The 21844-nt window shown below is 39.3% G+C and overlaps 1 protein-coding gene across 2 annotated transcripts in view; it reads right to left on the minus strand.

Moving 5' to 3' along the window:
• The window catches only part of LOC124721693 (organic cation transporter protein-like), a 403851-nt gene that overhangs the window by 75567 nt on the left and 306440 nt on the right, over nt 1-21844 (minus strand). The window lies entirely within an intron of this gene.

Raw genomic sequence — 21844 nt, forward strand, 5'->3', positions numbered from 1 at the left:
ACTGCAAATCAGATTAAAACTATCCCCAATACCAAGTCTCTCTTCCTATATCCAACATATGAATGGGAAATGCTAACAACAATAGTGGAGCTAAAATCAAAATCTTCCTTTGGTACTGACAACATAACAGCTAATAGAATTAAAAATGTGCACCCTTAGTAGTTAGGCCCATGGGAGACATATGCAGCTCACTTTCTGAGGCAATCTTCCCAGAAAAGCTAAAAGTAGCTAAAGTGAAGCCCTCATACAAAAAAGGTGAAAAAATGGTTGTAATGAATTACAGGCCAGTTTCTCTAGTAACTGTTTTTGTTTTTTCTAAAATAAGTGAAAGGATCTTTTACAAAAGGCTCAGATTTCATTGGGTAGGGAAAAAACAAATTCTCGGCCACACAGCATAATTTCCAAAAAGGTAAATCCACCAAGACAGCTGTTACCAACTTCATAAATAAAGCTTTGAACATATTAGGAAAAAAAAAAAAAAAAAAAAAAAAAACCACAGCAGTAATATTCCAAGATCTTTCAAATCAATCAAATCTATCTATCTATCTATCTTTTATCTATCTATCTATCTATCTATCTTCCTCCCTCCCTCCCTCCCTCCCTCCCTCCCTCCCTCAACAGCCAAAGAAACTGCTACACCCATCATGTAGGCCCCCCATGAGCACACAGAAGTGCCGCAACATGACATAGCGTGGTGGACTCGACTAATGTCTGAAGTGGTTCTGGAGGGAACTGACACCGTGAATCCATAAATCCGTAAGAGTATGAGGGGGGTGGAGATATCTCTTCTGAACAGCACATTGCAAGGCATCCCAGATATGCTCAATCATGTTCATGTCTGGGGAGTATGGTCACCAGTGGATGTGTTTAAACTCAGAAGAGTGTTCCTGGAGCCACTCTGTAGCAATACTAGATGTGTGGGGTGTTGCATTGTCCTGATGGAATTGCCCAAGTTTGTTGGACTGCACAATGGACATGAATGGGTGCAGGTGATCAGATAGGATGCTTATGTAAGTGTCACCTGTAAGAATCGTATCTAGACATATCAGGGGTATCATATCACTCCAACTACACATGCCCCACACCATTACAGAGCCTCCACCAGTTTGAAGAGCCCCCTGTTGACATACAGGGTCCACAAATTCATGAGGTGATCTCCATACCAGTACATGTCCATTCATTCCATACAATTTGAAATGAGACTCATCTGACCAGGCAACATGTTTCCAGTCACCAACAGCCCAACGTTGCTGTTGACATGCCCTGGTAAAGCATAAAGCTTTGTGCTGTGCGGTCATCAAGGGTACATGATGGGCCTTCGGTTCCGAAGGCCCATATCGATAATGTTTTGTTGAATGGTTTGCATGCTGACACTTTTTGATGGCCCACCACTGAAATCTGAAGCAATTTGCAGAAGGGTTGCACTTCTGGCATGTTGAACAATTCTCTTCAGTCATCATTGGTCCCATTCTTGCACAATCTTTTTCCAGCCATAGCAATGTTGGAAATCTGATGTTTTATTGGATTCCTGACATTCACAGTACACTCGTCAAATCATCGTACAGAAATATCCCCACTGCATTGCTGCCTCGGAGCTGTTGTGTCCCATTGCTGATGTGCTGATTATAACACCATGTTCAAACTTGCATACATCTTGATAACGTGCCATTGTACCAGCAGTAACAGATCTAACTACTGTGCCAGACACTTGTTTTCTTATATAGGCATTGCCGAGTGCAGCGCCATGTTCTGCCTGTTTACATATCTCTGTATTTGAATATGCATGCCTATGCCAGTTTCTTTGGTGCTCCAGTGTAAAAAAATCATGGCCAAAAGTACGAACTGTATGTGTACAATTTATTTGCATATTTGTGGACTGTTTTCCCATGCGTTAGGCTTATATTGCTATATACTGTAAATCATACAACAGTTTCTGTTAAAAATTAACTGAAATTATTTGGCTTGTCCTGTATCACTGTGTACCCCTGTCATGATTCACATGACCAATAAATATAAAACACAACACAAAACTCAATATTTGCTCTCAGCCAATTAAAGCAAAAGTTGGTAAATGCATTAGTGGTTTACACAACAACATTAACTCCTGATTATTGCTTAGTTAAAGATACCTTTGTCAGGGATAAGGAACATCAAGAAGGAAGCTAAAAGGAAGAATACTTTTTTAATAAAGTACAGCATAAGGAAAAAAAAGACTGCCGGGTAGTATCTGTAAGTGTCGCAATGTTTCAAGTAACATAAGGGACATAGGGACGTCCAAAGACAGGGGTGTCCAAGGACAGGCTCTCAAAAGGAAAAAGATCTGAGAAAAAGAATGAATTAATAACAAACCAACAGTTGCACAAATTTTGTGCAAAAAATTTCTATGCGATACTGAAGGAAGAAATCCAAATGTGGCTGAGATATTTTTTGATATACAACAGAATTGGTCAATACCAAATTTCTCCACAGATAAAGTATTCTCTTCAGTAGAGGTTTGGCTATAGAATTTGTGCATTATGATTCATTCCCGAGCACAGACAAAGGAAAAGATTGCTTTTCTTTTTACTTGGCTTGAAACATAAGGTCCTTGGGGCATACCAGCCAGAATATGTTCCGAATGAAATTCATTTATTTTCTGACACTTTTACTAGTCAAAGTAAATGTTCAGTAACATTGTCCACAGTAATGGCCTCCATGGAGACTGAGCAATGTGGTGCAGTGGTTAGCACACTGCATTCGTATTCTGGAGGATAACAGTTCAAACTCGTGTCCGGCCATCCTGATTTAATTTTGTGTGATTTCCCTAAATTGTTTCAGGCAAATGCTGGAATGTTTCCTTTGAAAGGGCATGGCCAACTTCCTTCCCTAATCTGATGGGACTGATGACCATGTTGTATGGTCCCCTACCCCAAATCAACTATCAACATTCATGGTAAAAAACCTAAAATTGAATAAGCTGGTATGTTATTTCTCTACTTTTGGTCACATCTATAATCCTGACTGTCAGAGAGGATAAAGACTGCAAGATAGAGAAAGATATTCTTTCATGAACTCAATACTATGAAGTGCTTGAACAACATGGCATTGTCAACATACTAAATAAAGATTGGGAAGCAAAAAATCTGTAGTCCACTGCACTAAAATCCCTACGACTTAAGATGCCTTTCAAGATAACTGTCTAGTGAGTGATGTCTCACAAAAAACCTAAGAAGAAGGTATTGTAGTCAGTATGACACTTATAATGGAAGTACAGTAGAGGTTGAGGTACAGAAATCCAGAAACTGCAGCCATGAAATGAGGAAACCAGCCACCTTGGGATAGAACAAAATGGCCAGCAAGGAAAAGAAAAAGTATATTTTGAAACTTATGAGGCATTTTAACATATCATAAATAGCAGAAGAGTTTCACAAGGACATTGTCGAAATAGAATAATACATTTCCAGTTTAGTATTGTTGCAGCCAGTATTTTATGTTTTATTTCAATAACAAAGGGCTAAAACAATTTACTAAATAATAGCTATTGGACTGTAAATGAACATTTTAAATAACTATAGACAGTAACTTAATTTTCATGAACATTGTAGCCTACTATGTAACAATTTATGACATGATTAGAAAAGTAGGACTAAGTATAGGAGCTATAAATACTGTAAGAGGCATGTATATTTTAATTAAAAATATATTGTGCAAACATTTGTCAACATCAATACAATGTATATTGTTCTACAGATGAATCGGTCAGCCAATAACTTTGTTGTTATGTTGCACTTTTCCTTATCAAAGATTTAGGGAAACATATGACACTAAAGTGTAATATTGTAGTATATTATTGTATTTCTATGCAAAATGAACAATAAACTAGCTCTCATTGTAATTAATGTTAAGGATAAAAAAAGAAATGGAAGGAAGCAATTTGAATATATACATTAACAAATGTTCAACTTCCATCTTTGAATTTATTGGCTACTGAAAAAACTTGAAAACTTTGCCCCTCTACTCTGAAATAAGCAATGAAAATTTTATAAAAAGTGAAACACATAACTGGATTTTTGCCTACAAAACTTGTGTATATGTTAAATTCTCTAAGTTATGTAGTTAATATTTCATTATGATATTTAAAAATATTAGTTTCCTCAAAAATTTAATTTTTTGCATTAATCGAGTTATGAAAAATGCTCCTCTATTAGTTTCAACCACGATTAACATTTTATATTTTACATCTACTCATGGAAATACACATATAAACGAGATTTCCTTTTGCAGGATGTCAGTTTTGTTTGAAAAATCTTCTGTGGAATAGAGGGAGAGGGCCAGAAGAAGTGGTTTTAGTTCTTGAAGTACTTTGTTGCTGGGCGCAGTGCTGCACCAATTTTTACCAAAGTATCACTGAAAGAGTCGCTGGAACTGACTGCAGTAAATCTTGACTCATTCAGGCATGAACTGACTTCAACAGATTTTCTGTATGGGGGCCAACATTATGAGCAGAAAGAAGAGTGGCTGTGGGCAGGCCTCTGACTCCAGTGGTTGCCAGTATATTCATGGAGAAAGAAGCATTAGAGACGGTTATATACAAATCCACATGCATCTTCAGATGATACCTTTGTGATCTGCACTCGTGACAGAGAGAGTCTCAATGAGTATTTTTGAACATCTCAACTCATGCCAACCAAATACAAAGTTCACCATGGAACTGGTGAAGGATGGTCAGTTGCTACTTCTCTGTATGTACTGGTCAAAGAGGAAGCAAAGGAGTCATTTGGCCACAGTGTGTATTGCAAACTAACACACACTTTTTTATACTTGCAAGATTGCAGCTGTCGTCACCCAACACAGAAGAATGGAGTTCTAAAGACATTGATCCCTAGCACACACACCTCATCAGACTAAGTGTAAATTCGCATAGTCGTTTGTCTACTGTTTTTGTTTTGAACGGCCAGTGTCGGTTGGTCACAGTCAGTGTGCTCCCTGCCGCCGTTGGATAAGCAGCTGAGCAGCAAGTCGTATACTCCTAGCTCACTCGTTTGTTACATAGTTTAATTCTTAATTTCTTTGCGTGTTTTTGGTACTTGCATTGTTTAATTCATAAATTTCGGGCGTATTTTAGTATTTGAGTTTTGTAGCATCGCGTTTTAGTACCTGAATAGTGTAAATTCGCGTAGTCGTTTGTCTACTGTTTTTGTTTTGAACGGCCAGTGTCGGTTGGTCACAGTCAGTGTGCTCCCTGCCGCCGTTGGATAAGCAGCTGAGCAGCAAGTCGTATACTCCTAGCTCACTCGTTTGTTACATAGTTTAATTCTTAATTTCTTTGCGTGTTTTTGGTACTTGCATTGTTTAATTCATAAATTTTGGGCATATTATAGTATTTGAGGGTGTAGCATCGCGTTTTAGTACCTGAATAGTGTAATTCCACGTAGTCTCCTTCCGCCGCCGAGCAGTGTCAGCAGTGCGCAAGTAGCAGCATTACTGCATTTACTAGGCAATCTTGTATTTTAATAACCGTTTAAATTCTGTCGATTTGTTTGCGCTCTCTGTAGATTAGTTCAGACGTTCTTTGTAAAACAGTTTTTAGCATGGATAGGGACTACAACTGCTGTGTTCGGATGCAAGCTGAGTTGGCATCCCTTCGCTCCCAGCTTCAGGCAGTGTTGGCTTCGGTCACACAGCTTGAGGCTGTTGCCAATGGGCATCACTGTGGGGGTCCGGATGGGGGTTTGTTGGGGACGGCCAGCTCGTCCCACGCATCCCCTGATCGGACTACGACTGTGGTTGCCCGGGATACTGCCCGCATTGAGGCTGATCCCTCACCTGTGGTAGAGTGGGAGGTCGTTTCAAGGTGTGGCAGGGGGCGAAAGACATTCCGGAGGGCTGAACGGAAAGCCTCTCCAGTTTGTCTGACGAACCGGTTTCAGGCTCTGTCTCAGGCTGATACTGATCTTCGGCCTGACATGGCTGCTTGTCCTGTTCCAGAGGTTGCCCCTCAGTCTGCAAGATCCGGGCAGTTGCAGAGGGTGGGCTTACTGGTAGTTGGGAGCTCCAACGTCAGGCGCGTAATGGGGCCCCTTAGGGAAATGGCAGCAAGAGAGGGGAAGAAAACCAATGTGCACTCCGTGTGCATACCGGGGGGAGTCATTCCAGATGTGGAAAGGGTCCTTCCGGATGCCATGAAGGGTACAGAGTGCACCCATCTGCAGGTGGTCGCTCATGTCGGCACCAATGATGTGTGTCGCTATGGATCGGAGGAAATCCTCTCTGGCTTCCGGCGGCTATCTGATTTGGTGAAGACTGCCAGTCTCGCTAGCGGGATGAAAGCAGAGCTCACCATCTGCAGCATCGTCGACAGGACTGACTGCGGACCTTTGGTACAGAGCCGAGTGGAGGCTCTGAATCAGAGGCTGAGACGGTTCTGCGACCATGTGGGCTGCAGATTCCTCGACCTGCGCCATAGGGTGGTGGGGTTTCGGGTTCCGCTGGATAGGTCAGGAGTCCACTACACGCAACAAGCGGCTACACGGGTAGCAGGGGTTGTGTGGCGTGGGCTGGGCGGTTTTTTAGGTTAGATGGCCTTGGACAAGTACAGAAAGGGCAACAGCCTCAACGGGTGCGGGGCAAAGTCAGGACATGCGGGGACCAAGCAGCAATCGGTATTGTAATTGTCAACTGTCGAAGCTGCGTTGGTAAAGTACCGGAACTTCAAGCACTGATAGAAAGCACCGAAGCTGAAATCGTTATAGGTACAGAAAGCTGGCTTAAGCCAGAGATAAATTCTGCCGAAATTTTTACAAAGGTACAGACGGTGTTTAGAAAGGATAGATCGCTGTTAGTAGTAGTTTATCCTGTAGTGAAGTAGAAGTGGATAGTTCCTGTGAATTATTATGGGTGGAGGTTACACTAAACAACCGAACTAGGTTAATAATTGGCTCTTTTTACCGACCTCCCGACTCAGCAGCATTAGTGGCAGAACAACTGAGAGAAAATTTGGAATACATTTCACATAAATTTTCTCAGCATGTTATAGTCGTAGGTGGAGATTTCAATTTACCAGATATAGACTGGAACACTCAGATGTTTAGGACGGGTGGTAGGGACAGAGCATCGAGTGACATTATACTGAGTGCACTATCCGAAAATTACCTCGAGCAATTAAACAGAGAACTGACTCGTGGAGATAACATCTTGGACCTACTGATAACAAACAGACCTGAACTTTACGACTCTGTATGTACAGAACAGGGAATCAGTGATCATAAGGGCATTGCAGCATCCCTGAATATGGAAGTTAATAGGAATATAAAAAAAGGGAGGAAGGTTTATCTGTTTAGCAAGAGTAATAGAAGGCAGATTTCAGACTACCTAACAGATCAAAACGAAAATTTCTGTTCCGACACTGACAATGTTGAGTGTTTATGGAAAAAGTTCAAGGCAATCGTAAAATGCGTTTTAGACAGGTACGTGCCGAGTAAAACTGTGAGGGATGGGAAAAACCCACCGTGGTACAACAACAAAGTTAGGAAACTACTGCGAAAGCAAAGAGAGCTCCACTCCAAGTTTAAACGCAGCCAAAACCTCTCAGACAAACAGAAGCTAAACGATGTCAAAGTTAGCGTAAGGAGGGCTATGCGTGAAGCGTTCAGTGAATTCGAAAGTAAAATTCTATGTACCGACTTGACACAAAATCCTAGGAAGTTCTGGTCTTACGTTAAATCAGTAAGTGGCTCGAAACAGCATATGCAGACACTATGGGGTGATGATGGCATTGAAACAGAGGATGACACGCGTAAAGCTGAAATACTAAACACCTTTTTCCAAAGCTGTTTCACAGAGGAAGACCGCACTGCAGTTCCTTCTCTAAATCCTCGCACAAACGAAAAAATGGCTGACATCGAAATAAGTGTCCAAGGAATAGAAAAGCAACTGGAATCACTCAATAGAGGAAAGTCCACTGGACCTGACGGGATACCAATTCGATTCTACACAGAGTATGCGAAAGAACTTGCCCCCCTTCTAACAGCCGTGTACCGGAAGTCTCTAGAGGAACGGACGGTTCCAAATGATTGGAAAAGAGCACAGTTAGTCCCAGTCTTCAAGAAGGGTCGTCAAGCAGATGCGCAAAACTATAGACCTATATCTCTTACGTCGATCTCTTGTAGAATTTTAGAACATGTTTTTTGCTCGCGTATCATGTCATTTCTGGAAACCCAGAATCTACTATGTAGGAATCAACATGGATTCCGGAAACAGCGATCGTGTGAGACCCAACTCGCCTTATTTGTTCATGAGACCCAGAAAATATTAGATACAGGCTCCCAGGTAGATGCTATTTTTCTTGACTTCCGGAAGGCGTTCGATAGAGTTCCGCACTGTCGCCTGATAAACAAGGTAAGAGCCTACGGAATATCAGACCAGCTGTGTGGCTGGATTGAAGAGTTTTTAGCAAACAGGACACAGCATGTTGTTATCAATGGAGAGACGTCTACAGACGTTAAAGTAACCTCTGGCGTGCCACAGGGGAGTGTTATGGGACCATTGCTTTTCACAATATATATAAATGACTTAGTAGATAGTGTTGGAAGTTCCATGCGGCTTTTCGCGGATGATGCTGTAGTATACAGAGAAGTTGCAGCATTAGAAAATTGTAGCGAAATGCAGGAAGATCTGCAGCGGATAGGCACTTGGTGCAGGGAGTGGCAACTGACCCTTAACATAGACAAATGTAATGTATTGCGAATACATAGAAAGAAGGATCCTTTATTGTATGATTATATGATAGCGGAACAAACACTGGTAGCAGTTACGTCTGTAAAATATCTGGGAATATGCGTGCGGAACGATTTGAAGTGGAATGATCATATAAAATTAATTGTTGGTAAGGCGGGTACCAGGTTGAGATTCATTGGGAGAGTGCTTAGAAAATGTAGTCCATCAACAAAGGAGGTGGCTTACAAAACACTCGTTCGACCTATACTTGAGTATTGCTCATCAGTGTGGGATCCGTACCAGGTCGGGTTGACGGAAGAGATAGAGAAGATCCAAAGAAGAGCGGCGCGTTTCGTTACTGGGTTATTTGGTAACCGTGATAGCGTTACGGAGATGTTTAATAAACTCAAGTGGCAGACTCTGCAAGAGAGGCGCTCTGCATCGCGGTGTAGCTTGCTCGCCAGGTTTCGAGAGGGCGCGTTTCTGGATGAGGTATCGAATATATTGCTTCCCCCTACTTATACCTCCCGAGGAGATCACGAATGTAAAATTAGAGAGATCAGAGCACGCACGGAGGCTTTCAGACAGTCGTTCTTCCCGCGAACCATACGCGACTGGAACAGGAAAGGGAGGTAATGACAGTGGCACGTAAAGTGCCCTCCGCCACACACCGTTGGGTGGCTTGCGGAGTATCAATGTAGATGTAGATGTAGATAGTTTGACATCAGAAATGGAGTATCTATGCTCAGTCTTCTGCAAAAATGGATACACCATCCAACAGTTTCAGAAAGCCTTTCAACTAGTAACTCTGCCACATGATACAGAAGAAGAGCAAGATGAAGCAAAGACTGTGGCTTAACTGCCCTATATGGGATCTATTTCTCCCAAGATAAAAAAGATTCTAATGAAGGACAACATGAAGTGTGTTCTGCCCACCTACCAAAATAAGAGGACTACTGGGAAATGAGAAAGATAACCTTGGTTTATGAAAACCAGGAATTTGTAATATACTTTAATAATGTGGCATGTTCTACATTGGCCAAACAGCTAGGACAGTGGACATCAGATGCCAAGAACATCAGAGGCACACCTAGCTGATACAGGCAACTAAACTGACCACTGACAAGCACAATCTGTAACTTAATCATACCATGACCAATGGAAAATACAGTTCTGACACAAGCCCCAAGTCAGTACAGATAAAGCTTGCAGAATACTACATGAATCCTGATATGGGGTACCAACTCAACAAAACCTGTGATCATGCACTGGAGTTGCTAAAACTGCAATGGTTGCAGCAACAGAAGTCAAGAAAAAGAAGAACTGAAAATGTGGACATGGGGAATAAAGCCCAGACTGAGCACTAGGAGCACTGCACTAAGAACAGAACACCAGCTCATGACTAGGTGCACAGGGCTAAACATGGAAGATCTTGGGACATTTGTAGTAGGAACAGACTGCACATACAGTGTCTAGAACAATTTGTTGAGGACAGAGACAGTGGATGTAAATACTGGAACAACTCCACTTGACTAGTAGTCTCAGATAGCAACTGGATTTATGATTAATTTCTTTAGCAAATGGATATGTTGTGAAGGTGCAGTTAAAACACAACTGTTTAAAGTGATATCTACAAGAGGACTGTGAGTGAACATCATATATTATTCTAATGCTTGCTTTTTGTACAATTAATACTTTCTGAGCAATGAGTTGCCCCAGAAAATTATCCAAGAAGACATTATTGAGTAGGAATGTGCAAAGTACGTAAGGAGATCAATTTGTTTTCTTCCAAGCATAGTAATTATACAAAGAGCAAAAGTAGTTGAACTTAATTTTTTGAGAAACTCAGTAATTTACTTCTTCCAGTCCAAGTTTTCATCAATATGCACACCAAAAAATCTGAACCTTCTACTCTGTTTACAGATTCCTGTTCATATTATTTGTTGTACAGAACTAAGTATAGTGTGTTTTCTCAAAATTTGAGGGAACCACTTAATTATTTGAACAACATCATTAATAACTTCTGATGCTTTCTCTCTAATGGGACTTTTAGTAACACTATATCATCTGTAAAAAGTACCAATTCTGCTAGATGAATGTTAAGTGGAATGTCATTCACATATTCAAGGAATAGGAGTGGACACAAACCTGAACACTGTGGGGCACACTGATTTCTCTTTAACCACTAAAATTTTCTCCCTTTCCAGCATTGTCCGAATTACACAACACAACCTTTTGCACTGTTTGTTAAGCATGATTCAAACCAGTTGTTTGTAAAACTATCAACTGTGAGTGATGCGCTAAGGAAACTGTTTCTACATAACTGTGAAACCACTCTTTGAGTAAATTACTTTTTTGAATATTTTGGAAAAAGACAGTGAGGAAACTGCAGGACAATTGCTTAAATCTTTCTTGCCACCTTTCTTACAAAGAGGTTTAACAATAGCATATTTTAAACTGTTCTAAAAAAAAATTCCTGTGCCAATGATGCAATACATATATCACTAAGAACATTACTTATTAAGTTGGTACCACTCTTAAGAATTCTCTTTGAAGTTCCATCAACAACATAAGAGCTTTTGTTCTTGAGAACTTGTATAATTTCATAAATTTCCGTGTTTGACAGTAGTTTTACTTCCAGTGGCAGGAAGTTTTGTGGAAAGACAGTTGTAATATATTCTCTTGCTTCTTCAGCTGAACCATTTAATCCTGTTTCTGCTGTGACATTTAGGAAGTTACTGTTAAAAATACTTGCAACTTGGAAATTACCAGTCAAAATACTGGTATTCAGTTTAGTCGTGACAGTATCTTATAAACTGAATGGTTGTCCTGTCTCCAATTTCACATTATCTCAAATGATTTTAATTTTTTTACCTGCATTATTAAGTTCTGCAATTATAAACATATTTGTAGACATTTTAATGACTTTCCTTAAAATAACACAGTATTTTTGGTAGAATGCAAGTAACATCAGATCCTGACTTTTTATGGTCATTATATAAATTTCCCTTTTCCTCTTACATGATATTTTAATTCCTTTAGTTGTCCATGGCTTACTATTAAAAAAAAATTTATGAGATCTCTTTATTTTTTATTTTATTTTTAAAATTTTTTTTTAGGGAAAGCTCTTGAATATTGACACAAATTTAGCATGGAATACAATGACTTTCACATTAGCATCTCTTACCATATACACCATGTCCCATAGCACATCTCAACTTATTCTTAAAACATTGTATCTTGGCATCATTAATAAGCCTCACTGCATTCTATGAACATGCCTCAGAGCTGTAAGGTGCAAATTTTTTTACTTCTGCTAATTGTGCATCATTATCAGATAGTCAATTAACAATTGGGTTTACATTAATTGTTCCAGCCTGAGCGCTGCTTTTAAAAACTTTATCGAGTATAGACAATGAATTATTGCCACATGTTAAATTTGGTTAAACTTTTCATTGTCTATGTAGTTTTCTGATGTGTAATGTCACAAGTGTGAGGTTTATAGGTATATAAAACCTATCGTCAATGATGGTGAAAATAAAGAATAAGAAAATTATCATTGATTTTAAATGTGTTCTGTAAAGTTATTTAAAATTCACTTAAAGCTCCCACCAGTCAACAATTAGAGCTACAAAGAAGAGCAAGACTTACAAGACATCTTTTCAGCCAGATCAGTGAACTTGCAAATGAAGCACCTAGAATGGAAACTGTACCAATGTTATCGGGCTCTTCTTACTGATTTTCCTGATATAAATAAAAAGTATTATCTATCCTAATCACTTTAATTTTTTTGGTGGTAGCCAGTTATGTTTGTTTAATGACCATCAGCTCAAATCCAATAAGATGACTGTGCACAGGGCCACTGATACTACCAAGCTGCTGATGCCTGATGATCGACGTAAGGGAGTATGGAAGTGCCCAGTACCAATCCATATTTCAGGCACGCAGTTGCACAGGCTAACAGGAAGGTGAGTCAGTAATTTTTGATGTTATCATCACATGCAGATATCAGGTTTAGTAACCCTGTAAGATGTGAAAATGCAGAACTTTTTTCTTTGCTTCTGTGCATATTTAGTCACTGTACTCTTAGTACATCATGAGGTACACTCCATCAGCCTTTTGGTGCCCTATTCGATTATTGATTCACTTGTACACAATCTGCATTACTGCTTGATCTTGGTTTGGGAAAGCTGTGGACTTCTAGACCCACATTATCCTGAAGCCAATAGCCAGTCCATGATTTCATAAAGCTCACCCAATTCTTTTGGCCATTAAAGATGATGTTAAGATTGAACTACACTAGAAGAATAACAGACGTTGTCCCCAATCTCTTGTCTCATAAGGATGAACTTTTCTCTAAACTTATATTTTCAGTTGCATCTTGATGAAGACTCAAGGAAGATTTTAGTTTTGAACATACTGCTCAGACTACAACAACATAACAGGTTGCCTTTTGGTGTCCCTAGTGCCTACATCACACTCCAGAGGCTACTTTAACACACAAAATTCCATGTTGTGTCAGTTATCTTGATGATATCTTGGGCACATTTCACAGGACCGGGAGAATATTTGTGAAATTTATGTCTGGTTTTTGCACTCCTTGCACAGAAAGGTCGTAAGTGTAACTCTACAAAACATGCCAACTTTCAACCAATTATTTAGATTATATCTTCAGTGAAGAAGGTCTTTTGTCTATGAAAAGTGTGATGGGCTATTCAGAATATGCCTGTGCCTAAATTCATAAAGATCTCAAATATTTTTAGGGAAAGTGAATTATGATGTATGATTTATTCAGTAGGCAGCCTGAACAGACCTCTTGTTAAATTGTCTCCCTCCATGAAAAGGAAATTCCTTTTCAATGGTCTGAGGAGTGCCACTGGGCTATTCAGAAGTTAAAATCAGCCCTCCAGTCAGCATCATGTACCATTGGTATTGGCAACAAATGCATCCCTACAAAGTGTCAGGTTCATTTCTCTCATAAGTTTCATGGTGAATATGGGGATCCATGACAGAACAGCAAGGGTGGCATGTGCTGTTGTTGGCTACAACAAGTAGGATGCTGCGCCAGCACTGCAACCAACTCTGATTGCATCTTTTCAATCAGCAGCCTCCCTCACTGAGCAGTTCACTGTCACAATGACATCACAGCACACCACTACTGCATCACAGAGGCTAATTGGTGGACTGGTTGGTTGGTTGATCTGGGGGAGGAGACTGAACAGCGATGTCATCAGTCCCATCAGATTAGGGAAGGATGGGGAAGGAAGTTGGCCATGCCCTTTCAAAGAAACCATCCCGGCATTTGCCTGAGGTGATTTAGGGAAATCACAGAAAACCTAAATCAGGACAGCCGGACGCGGGTTTGAACCATTGTCTTCCCGAATGAGAGTCCAGTGTGCTAACCACTTTGTTACCTCACTCAGTACAGATGCTAGCCACCTACTAATCTGTTACTGTAAGTTGAAGGGCATGCCCGTAGATGACGATGTGGCCTCAATGACGGTTGAATCACTGGACCTGTCACATCCCATAAGGATGCCTCTGCTCCCAAAAAAAAAAAAAAAACAGATATAAGGCTGCACAGTGGCCATCCTTCCTTGGCTGCTCTTACCCAATTCACCTCTATCAATGGAAAGCAACTTCTGAAACTGTTTACAGTGTGCATAGTGCTACAAATTATGAATGTGTGGTTCCTCCCTACTAGGCTTAATGCAGTTTTGTTTAACATCAGATTTAATAATGCATGCGTAACATACTAATAGTTCTAGGATTTTATTAAGAACTATGTTTTAGAAATCCTGTTTGGCTAATATCAAGTTCTACTAAGAGGTATTAACTTTTTGGTTTTGAGGACTAATTGACAATTTTAATTTGTTGTTAAAGAAATTTGTGTCAAATAACAACACTGTCACTAAATTGAGGGCTACAGTATGAGGTGTTCCATAGATGCTCAGGACAATTGCATACAAACAGATGACCAGCTTCTCCATCTCCAATATGCTCATTCTCAGGCACCAGGCTGTAACACTGTGCTCTTGGTCAAAGTGAATAATGACAATGGATGTCCCTATTTGCAGTCCACATTATAGATACAATAATTCCCTATTCACTTTTCCACTTATATATTTTCCTTACTGCATTGTGTGCCCGCATTGGTGCCTGATGGCATTTAGATGGGCAGTGGGTAGTGGTCAATGTTAAATGTTTTGGCTCATCAATGTATAAATACAACTGTTCAAATTGGCTCTGAGCACTATGGGACATAACATCTGAGGTCATCAGCCCCTAGAACTTAGAACTACTTAAACCTAACTAAACTAAGGACATCACACGCATCCATGCCTGAGGCAGGATTCGAACCTGCGACCGTAGCGGTCACGTGGTTTCAGACTGAAGCACCTAAAACTGCTTGGCCACAGCAGCTGGCAATACAACTGTAATTTTGGTTCTTGGAAACAGTATATTTACAGTCCCAAAAATAGATTTACTATAGAACTTAGCTACATCTATAATTCTGTTGTTCAATTTCAGTTTTTTACTAATGAAGACTGAGATACTAGCATATTTCAGATGACGTTCTGCAGTAAGCTTCACTATTCCATATCCATTTTGCACTCTTAATTCCAATTCTCCTAGTAATAGCCAATATTTGTTACTCAAATGCGCACTAAATTTGAAATTTTATGGATGCCACTGAAGCTTCAAAAGGTTATTTTTTTGTGACTGTACAATACTGCATAGGAACATTAAATTACTTTTATCATAAGCTGACCATCACTGACTACTTCAGAATTATTGTCCTATACTGCACACATTTGTTCTAATTTTTGTGTATGAGTTTGTTTTGCACAATCCAATGTATTCAATGTCAGCTATCTGCACAGTGAACTGGTCTCTTTCTTCAGTTTTTTTTTTTTTTTTTTTTTTCTGACTGGACAGTTCTTGTATTGCAGCGGCGTTACCAGGCATTAATACAATGTTATGTAAACTGATGGTAAAGGGAGGAGAAACGAAAGGAAAAGGAAGCAACAGATGATATCAGCTGCACTGGGACTTTACGTGGAATTGGCAGCGACGAGTGAAAATGTGCGGGACTCAAGCCTGGCACATCCTGCTTACTAGGCAGTTGTGTTAACCACTGTGCCCCCCCACACAGTGTTAATAGTAAATGTGCTGGCTATCTTGGAACACTCCCTGACCAACCCACATTCCCATCTAGTACCACCACTTATCTGCTGTCACTCTCCATGTCCTCTGTGCTCACTAATAGCAGGTTCCTGTTCGAGGTGTAACATAAATGTGCACCCGCACTGATGGTTGGGGATTCATAGCCCATCGAGATGTATCAATTATGTGCATGCATGAAGTGTTCCTTCAAACATGTCCAAAAGAACAAACACCACACATTAATGTAATTAATACAATAATCATTAAGCAGCTGCAGCAGTTTAAGTATTTGAAGTATAAGTAGTATAAATAGTAGTAGTAGTAGTAGTAGTAGTAGTAGTAGTAGTAGTAGTAGTAGTATGCTTACTGTCAGTTTTTTTGAGTTACATATAAGTTTCTGTGATTGAGGCTACAGCATATTGCATAGAGTAATGCTTACATATTGTTCTAATACATGAGAACAAGCTGCAAAATTGCAAAATCTTTAGATAAGATAATATTTCTGTCATGTTTGTCTCATCACATTTTGTGGTTCACTTCAGAATGTCTGCCTAATTTAGCTGGTTTCCAGTCTACTGATTTTGTGCATGAAATTGTAACTTTTGCATTTCTGTATGATAAACAAAATGTTCCAGAACTCTCATTCAAAAAAAGAATGAAAGTATAACCTAGATTTCTTTTCTGACTCTAAAGTTGTGTTAGATATAGATCATTTTTCTTTCATACAGTAAAAAAGGATAATTAGACAAACAGAAGCAGGATAAAAACAATAAGAACATATCCGAGTCACATATTACTCTTACATCTCCAAGGATTTCCCCTTACTACTCAAACATAAAGATTACAGAATGTTAATATTTGATGGTATCAATATAAACATTAGGTTTAAGAACAGAAATATAAATCATTTGCTAAATACATTAAGATGTGTAACTTCTGCTGTATAAATGACAAACCCACATGGTAGGCACGATGCCTAGATAATACAGCGCAGCCCCAAAAGACATGGTCAGATGTCAATGTAACTTCTTAAATGTACACACCATTTGGCTGGTATGAAAATTACAGTGGCAATTCTCTGTGACAGGTAGAATGGCCACCAGTGTGCATTAGTGTTCTTCACGATTAATGTTGTTACCAAGCCCAGCATGATGTGTAAGTGGTGTGAACAATTTCAGATGTTGAATTATTAGTGTGGTGGATACAGTGGTGCAGCTTGTATATGTGAGACAGTATTATAAGCACTTGTCAGTGTTTGAAAGTGGCATTGTTTTGGGTCTCCAAATGTGGTCAAATTGTGTAATACCCATATTTGTGAGCATTTGGATGTGGTAGGGGCCCAGTATCGCACTGCATGAGAACATAAGACCAGGCATACTTGTTAAGATTACTGTTGTTCACATCTGTCCACAACAGCAGAGGTTCACTGTATTGTGCATCAAGCACATTTTAACTCTTTCAAATCTGTGCCTCCATCTGAGAACCATTAATGGGGGACATTCTGCAACATTCTATGTCATCCGGCACTGTTGGTTGGAGACTAGCAGCAGTCATGCTTGGGAATTACCATCCATTAACATCAAAACCCAAGCAGCTGCATTTGCTGTAGAGCCACAACTGGGAAGCATGGAATGTTTATGAATAATGTCACATTGTGTTCAGTGATACAGTGCAGATATGTCCAACCCTGGATGAGCATCATTGGTGAGTATGGCGGTGACCCTAGAGAGGTTTCATTCTTCCGATGTTTCTGGGAGGTATAGCAGTGTTACTCCTGGTGTCAATGGTGTGGGTAGCTGGTAGTGATTGTGGGAACTCTGATGACAATGGTATGTCACAGACATCCTGCATCCTCACATGTTACCTCTCATGTGACAGTATTGCAGTGCCATTTCTCAACAGACAATGCTCCGCCAAAGTAGTATGGGTCTCTACGAACTATAGACTGATGCTGAGAGAATCCCACGCCCAGCAGATTAGCCCCCAATGGGACATGTGTGGACTAGCTCAAATGTTCATTTTATCCCAGTGTAAGTGCCCAGGATGCCAAGGACCAGGTAAACAGTTGTGGACCAGCATGCTTCAGAAAGAATACAATGGCTTTATGAAATCATTCCCAACTGAATCATTTATGTCTGTAGACTGCAAAAAAACGTATGTTTGAAGCTGAGGATACGTATTGTATTTGTATAGTCATTCCCTCTTCATATTCCATTCACTGATGGCTGCTACATTCTGGTGAGTGAATTCACATTTCTCCAATTTTACTTTCATGGTCATTATGCATGAAGTACTTTTGGAGGAAGTAGTAAACTCTGCATCCCATTCTGGAATTCCGCTCTCACGATGTTGGAAGTAAGCTTTTATATAAAATAGCCAAGAGATTATTGAACAATTTGGTAACATTCTCATGCTTATTGGAAGAGTTGATAATATACTGATTTTTCCCTTACACTCCTATATTTTATTAATACAACTTTCCAAGGATACTAAAATGATGAAATATGTCCCAGCATCAACTAACCATATTTTTATGGACCTCTTTCACAAATAAATCACATTTCCTTGAGTTTTTGCTGTGAATCCTTGTCTGCTGCTGATCTTTCCTACAAAAGCAGCCTGTGTCTGCATTTCATGGTAATATACTAATAACAGTTCCTCCACATATTTAACTGTATTATCTGCAAACAATTCAAAAGACCTACAGATCTTGTCTACCGTGCCATTTAAATATATTAACACCCCCTTTCTACAGTTTTCCAAGGACAGATCCACAAAAGCATAAATACAGAAAAAGCATAGGAAGCACAGCAAGTGAAAATAAATAAATTACCGTACTCTTACTGCTCTTCTATTTATATTATAGAAAATGTGAAATTAAAACAATTTCAATTTTGCCCATTAAATAAATCTGAATTAATTGCAGTAATTGTTTTTGTTTCTTTCTAACAGCAATTAGCTCCACTCTTTTGTGAAACCACATTAAAAATATATTTATGTTCTTATGTGAGACTTGTTATTGATAAACATTACAAAATAATGGTAAATAAAACTTGTAACACAACATTGGTTAGAAAACTAAAGTTGGCAGTCTTCATAAACAGAGAACAATAGGCACAAAATTTACAGCTTATTTTCGACAAGGAGGCCAGTCAGTTCAGGTATGTCCTGGGTGAAAAAGAGGGAGAAATTGTCATTATGTTGTGGAGCACCTTCAGGAGGAATGTTTACATCTGACATCAGGTCTTCCCAACCCAAGACTGTGTGCAAAGTTCAGATTAGAAAATCTGACACTGAAGTAACAATGACAATTACAGAGACAGCCATCTTCAAAAATGGTGTTTATTTGTATAAATGACTGAGAAATTAAATTAAAGCTGTTGCAATACAATACAGTGAACAAAAGGAAGGTCACTACTAGGGTCACTATCATCAGATCATGATTATCATTAAGGCAGTGACTCAGCATACATTCCCAACCTTCCAAACACTATGGACCTATAATACAGGCAGCTAGGACCCAATACAACAACAGTGCTTACCACACTGTTACATGATCAATAACTTTGCATACAGTCTGCATTTTCTGCTTTGTTCCACGGCTGACTTTGAGCAGGAATACAAACCGCCTTTTGCAGAAATCTGTATGAAAATCAATGTTAAAGGTTGTGATAATGTCAATGAAAAGTTAAAATGTGGGAAATTTTGTAACATGGAATTGTTAATTATGGCAAAACTTGTATTGATAGAATAGGACTTCTGTTGTGACAAAAAATCAAAATAAAATTTGGGAAACATGAAATTCAGGAACACAAAAATGGGGTTTTAGTGTCTACATCAAACAGTAGTAGTTCTATTGTACTTTCATGAGCTACTTTCACTTCTCATGACATCTCTCTAGTTAGGGTAATGTACGAAGTTCTGGTTGCCAGTAAGTGTTAGGACTTCAGTCCTTCTCACTTGTGGTATAATATGGCAGAACAACACATTTTGTTTGCAAGGCAGCAGGTTAGATCTGCCTCAAAAGCATTTTGAAAGTCAAGAAATACTCTACTGTCTACATACAGCCTTAAGGGTCTTGTGACTGGAAAAGGAAAGAGCAATCTGAGTTTCAATCATTTCTTGCAAATACCACTTTGATTCTTAAAAATGTTATTGAAACTAAAAATTTAAAAAGAACAAAACTGCCTTAACACACACTGCATAGGTCTGAAATAAATTGACAACAAGGGAAGAGGTACTGATATGAATATGTCCCCTGTACCTTTTTTAAAACATGAAACCACCTGTGCCATTTTTCACATAAAGTGGGTTTCTCTATTGTCTCAGGGAAAAACAATAAATTAATTTTTTTGTTACAGTAGACATGTTTGCACACAAAATTACTGGATATTGGGTCTGCCTATTAAAAATGTAAACATCTTTTAAGTTATGACTACTATAATAAAGTTAGAATTTAACAGAACAAAATTCCGTTTAGAGAGAAATTGATCTGTTAACTCACCAACCAAACTCACAATAACATCATTTAATAGCAGATGACAATCTACCAGTATCAAATAATGTATATAGGTCCTATACAACTCAATAGTGTAGAAATATTACGGTAATGATAAGAGACAAAAGCTATTTGTAGTCCTTATTTTGTTAGAATAATTATTACCTAAAACATGTTCATATTTTCAAAACCAACATTTTCAAAACTACCCATTGATGGTGGCACAAAGCTATTGAAACACGTTTGGGTTTATATTTAAGAACACTTTTTGCAGTACAGCTAGACTTCATATCCAGAAATAAATAATCAACATCTACTAGATGAAAGACAATTTGATTTGTATAGGTGATATTAAACACAGTAAGTAACCTGCTGCCTCAAATACTCTACCTACAATGGGAAACTTTAGTTCACTTTGGATTCTGCAATCACTTGTTTAAATTTTAAGCATTTTTACACACATTACTATTGAAAGGAGGCTTCATCATGCAATTTTCTTCAGTAAATAAATTTCACAAGATGTAGTTAAATAGTTCAAAATTTTCTGTACCATCATTTATTTTAATGTTTGATCTTAAACAGTTAGTATCTGGTGTACAGTCATGTGCTTACATAACACGAAATTTTAACAGTGTACCTTGTAGTAGTAGTAGTAGTTTATTAAAAGAAGTGAAGACTAAAACTTCTGTCACACTGTGAGAAGGAAACCTATAAAATGACACTCATTCACTCACTCCACTCACTCACTCCCACCTCATTCACATTAACCCACACAATCACTCTCTCACACAGGCCTTAATAGAATGGAGGAGGGTGAAAGGTGCTATATGTGTGATTAAACCAGAAGTATTACCATAGAACAGCTAAAAAAGAAAAACACAGGGAAATGTGACTGGTAGATCACTTACAAAAACCTGGGTGAGGCAGTCAGCCTGTTAACACATTAAGGCCATCTCTCTAAAATTTGCGGAAACAAGTTGAACAGTTCACCAAATAATTGTGTACCTTGCTGTCGTCTTCAAATGATACCTGTAGCCTTTGTGTCTCCTGTATACTCTTACCATTCTCCACCCATTCCCTCATGACCAGGACGCACACCGTGGCAGGTGGATTGGTGTGTAGGATGCCATCACCGAATGCCAAATGCTTGGGACTGTGTTGTAAATGAAGCTACTGAAATATTAGTGGCCCGGCAGCCTGATCAATAGAGACAGTGGCTTTCCTCTCAGTAAAGTGTCGGGCCCAGCACTCAGCCAACTGAAGCCACAACGTCAGCCAAGAGTGACTTCCACACCAGACGGGGTTGAAGCAAAAAGGGCTAGAGGTTGTGTTCACCATTCAGCCCCCCCCCCCCCTTCTGCCCCCCATTCTCCACCACACCATCCACTGATGTACACCAGGAGGTAGTGAGGGGAGGCCTGAAGACCTTGGGAGTTATGAGTATACAGGAGGTGCAATGTAGAGAAGGCACTAAATCTACAGGTA

The sequence above is a fragment of the Schistocerca piceifrons genome, chromosome X, assembly GCF_021461385.2.
Source record: "Schistocerca piceifrons isolate TAMUIC-IGC-003096 chromosome X, iqSchPice1.1, whole genome shotgun sequence".
NCBI classification, from domain to species: domain Eukaryota; kingdom Metazoa; phylum Arthropoda; class Insecta; order Orthoptera; family Acrididae; genus Schistocerca; species Schistocerca piceifrons.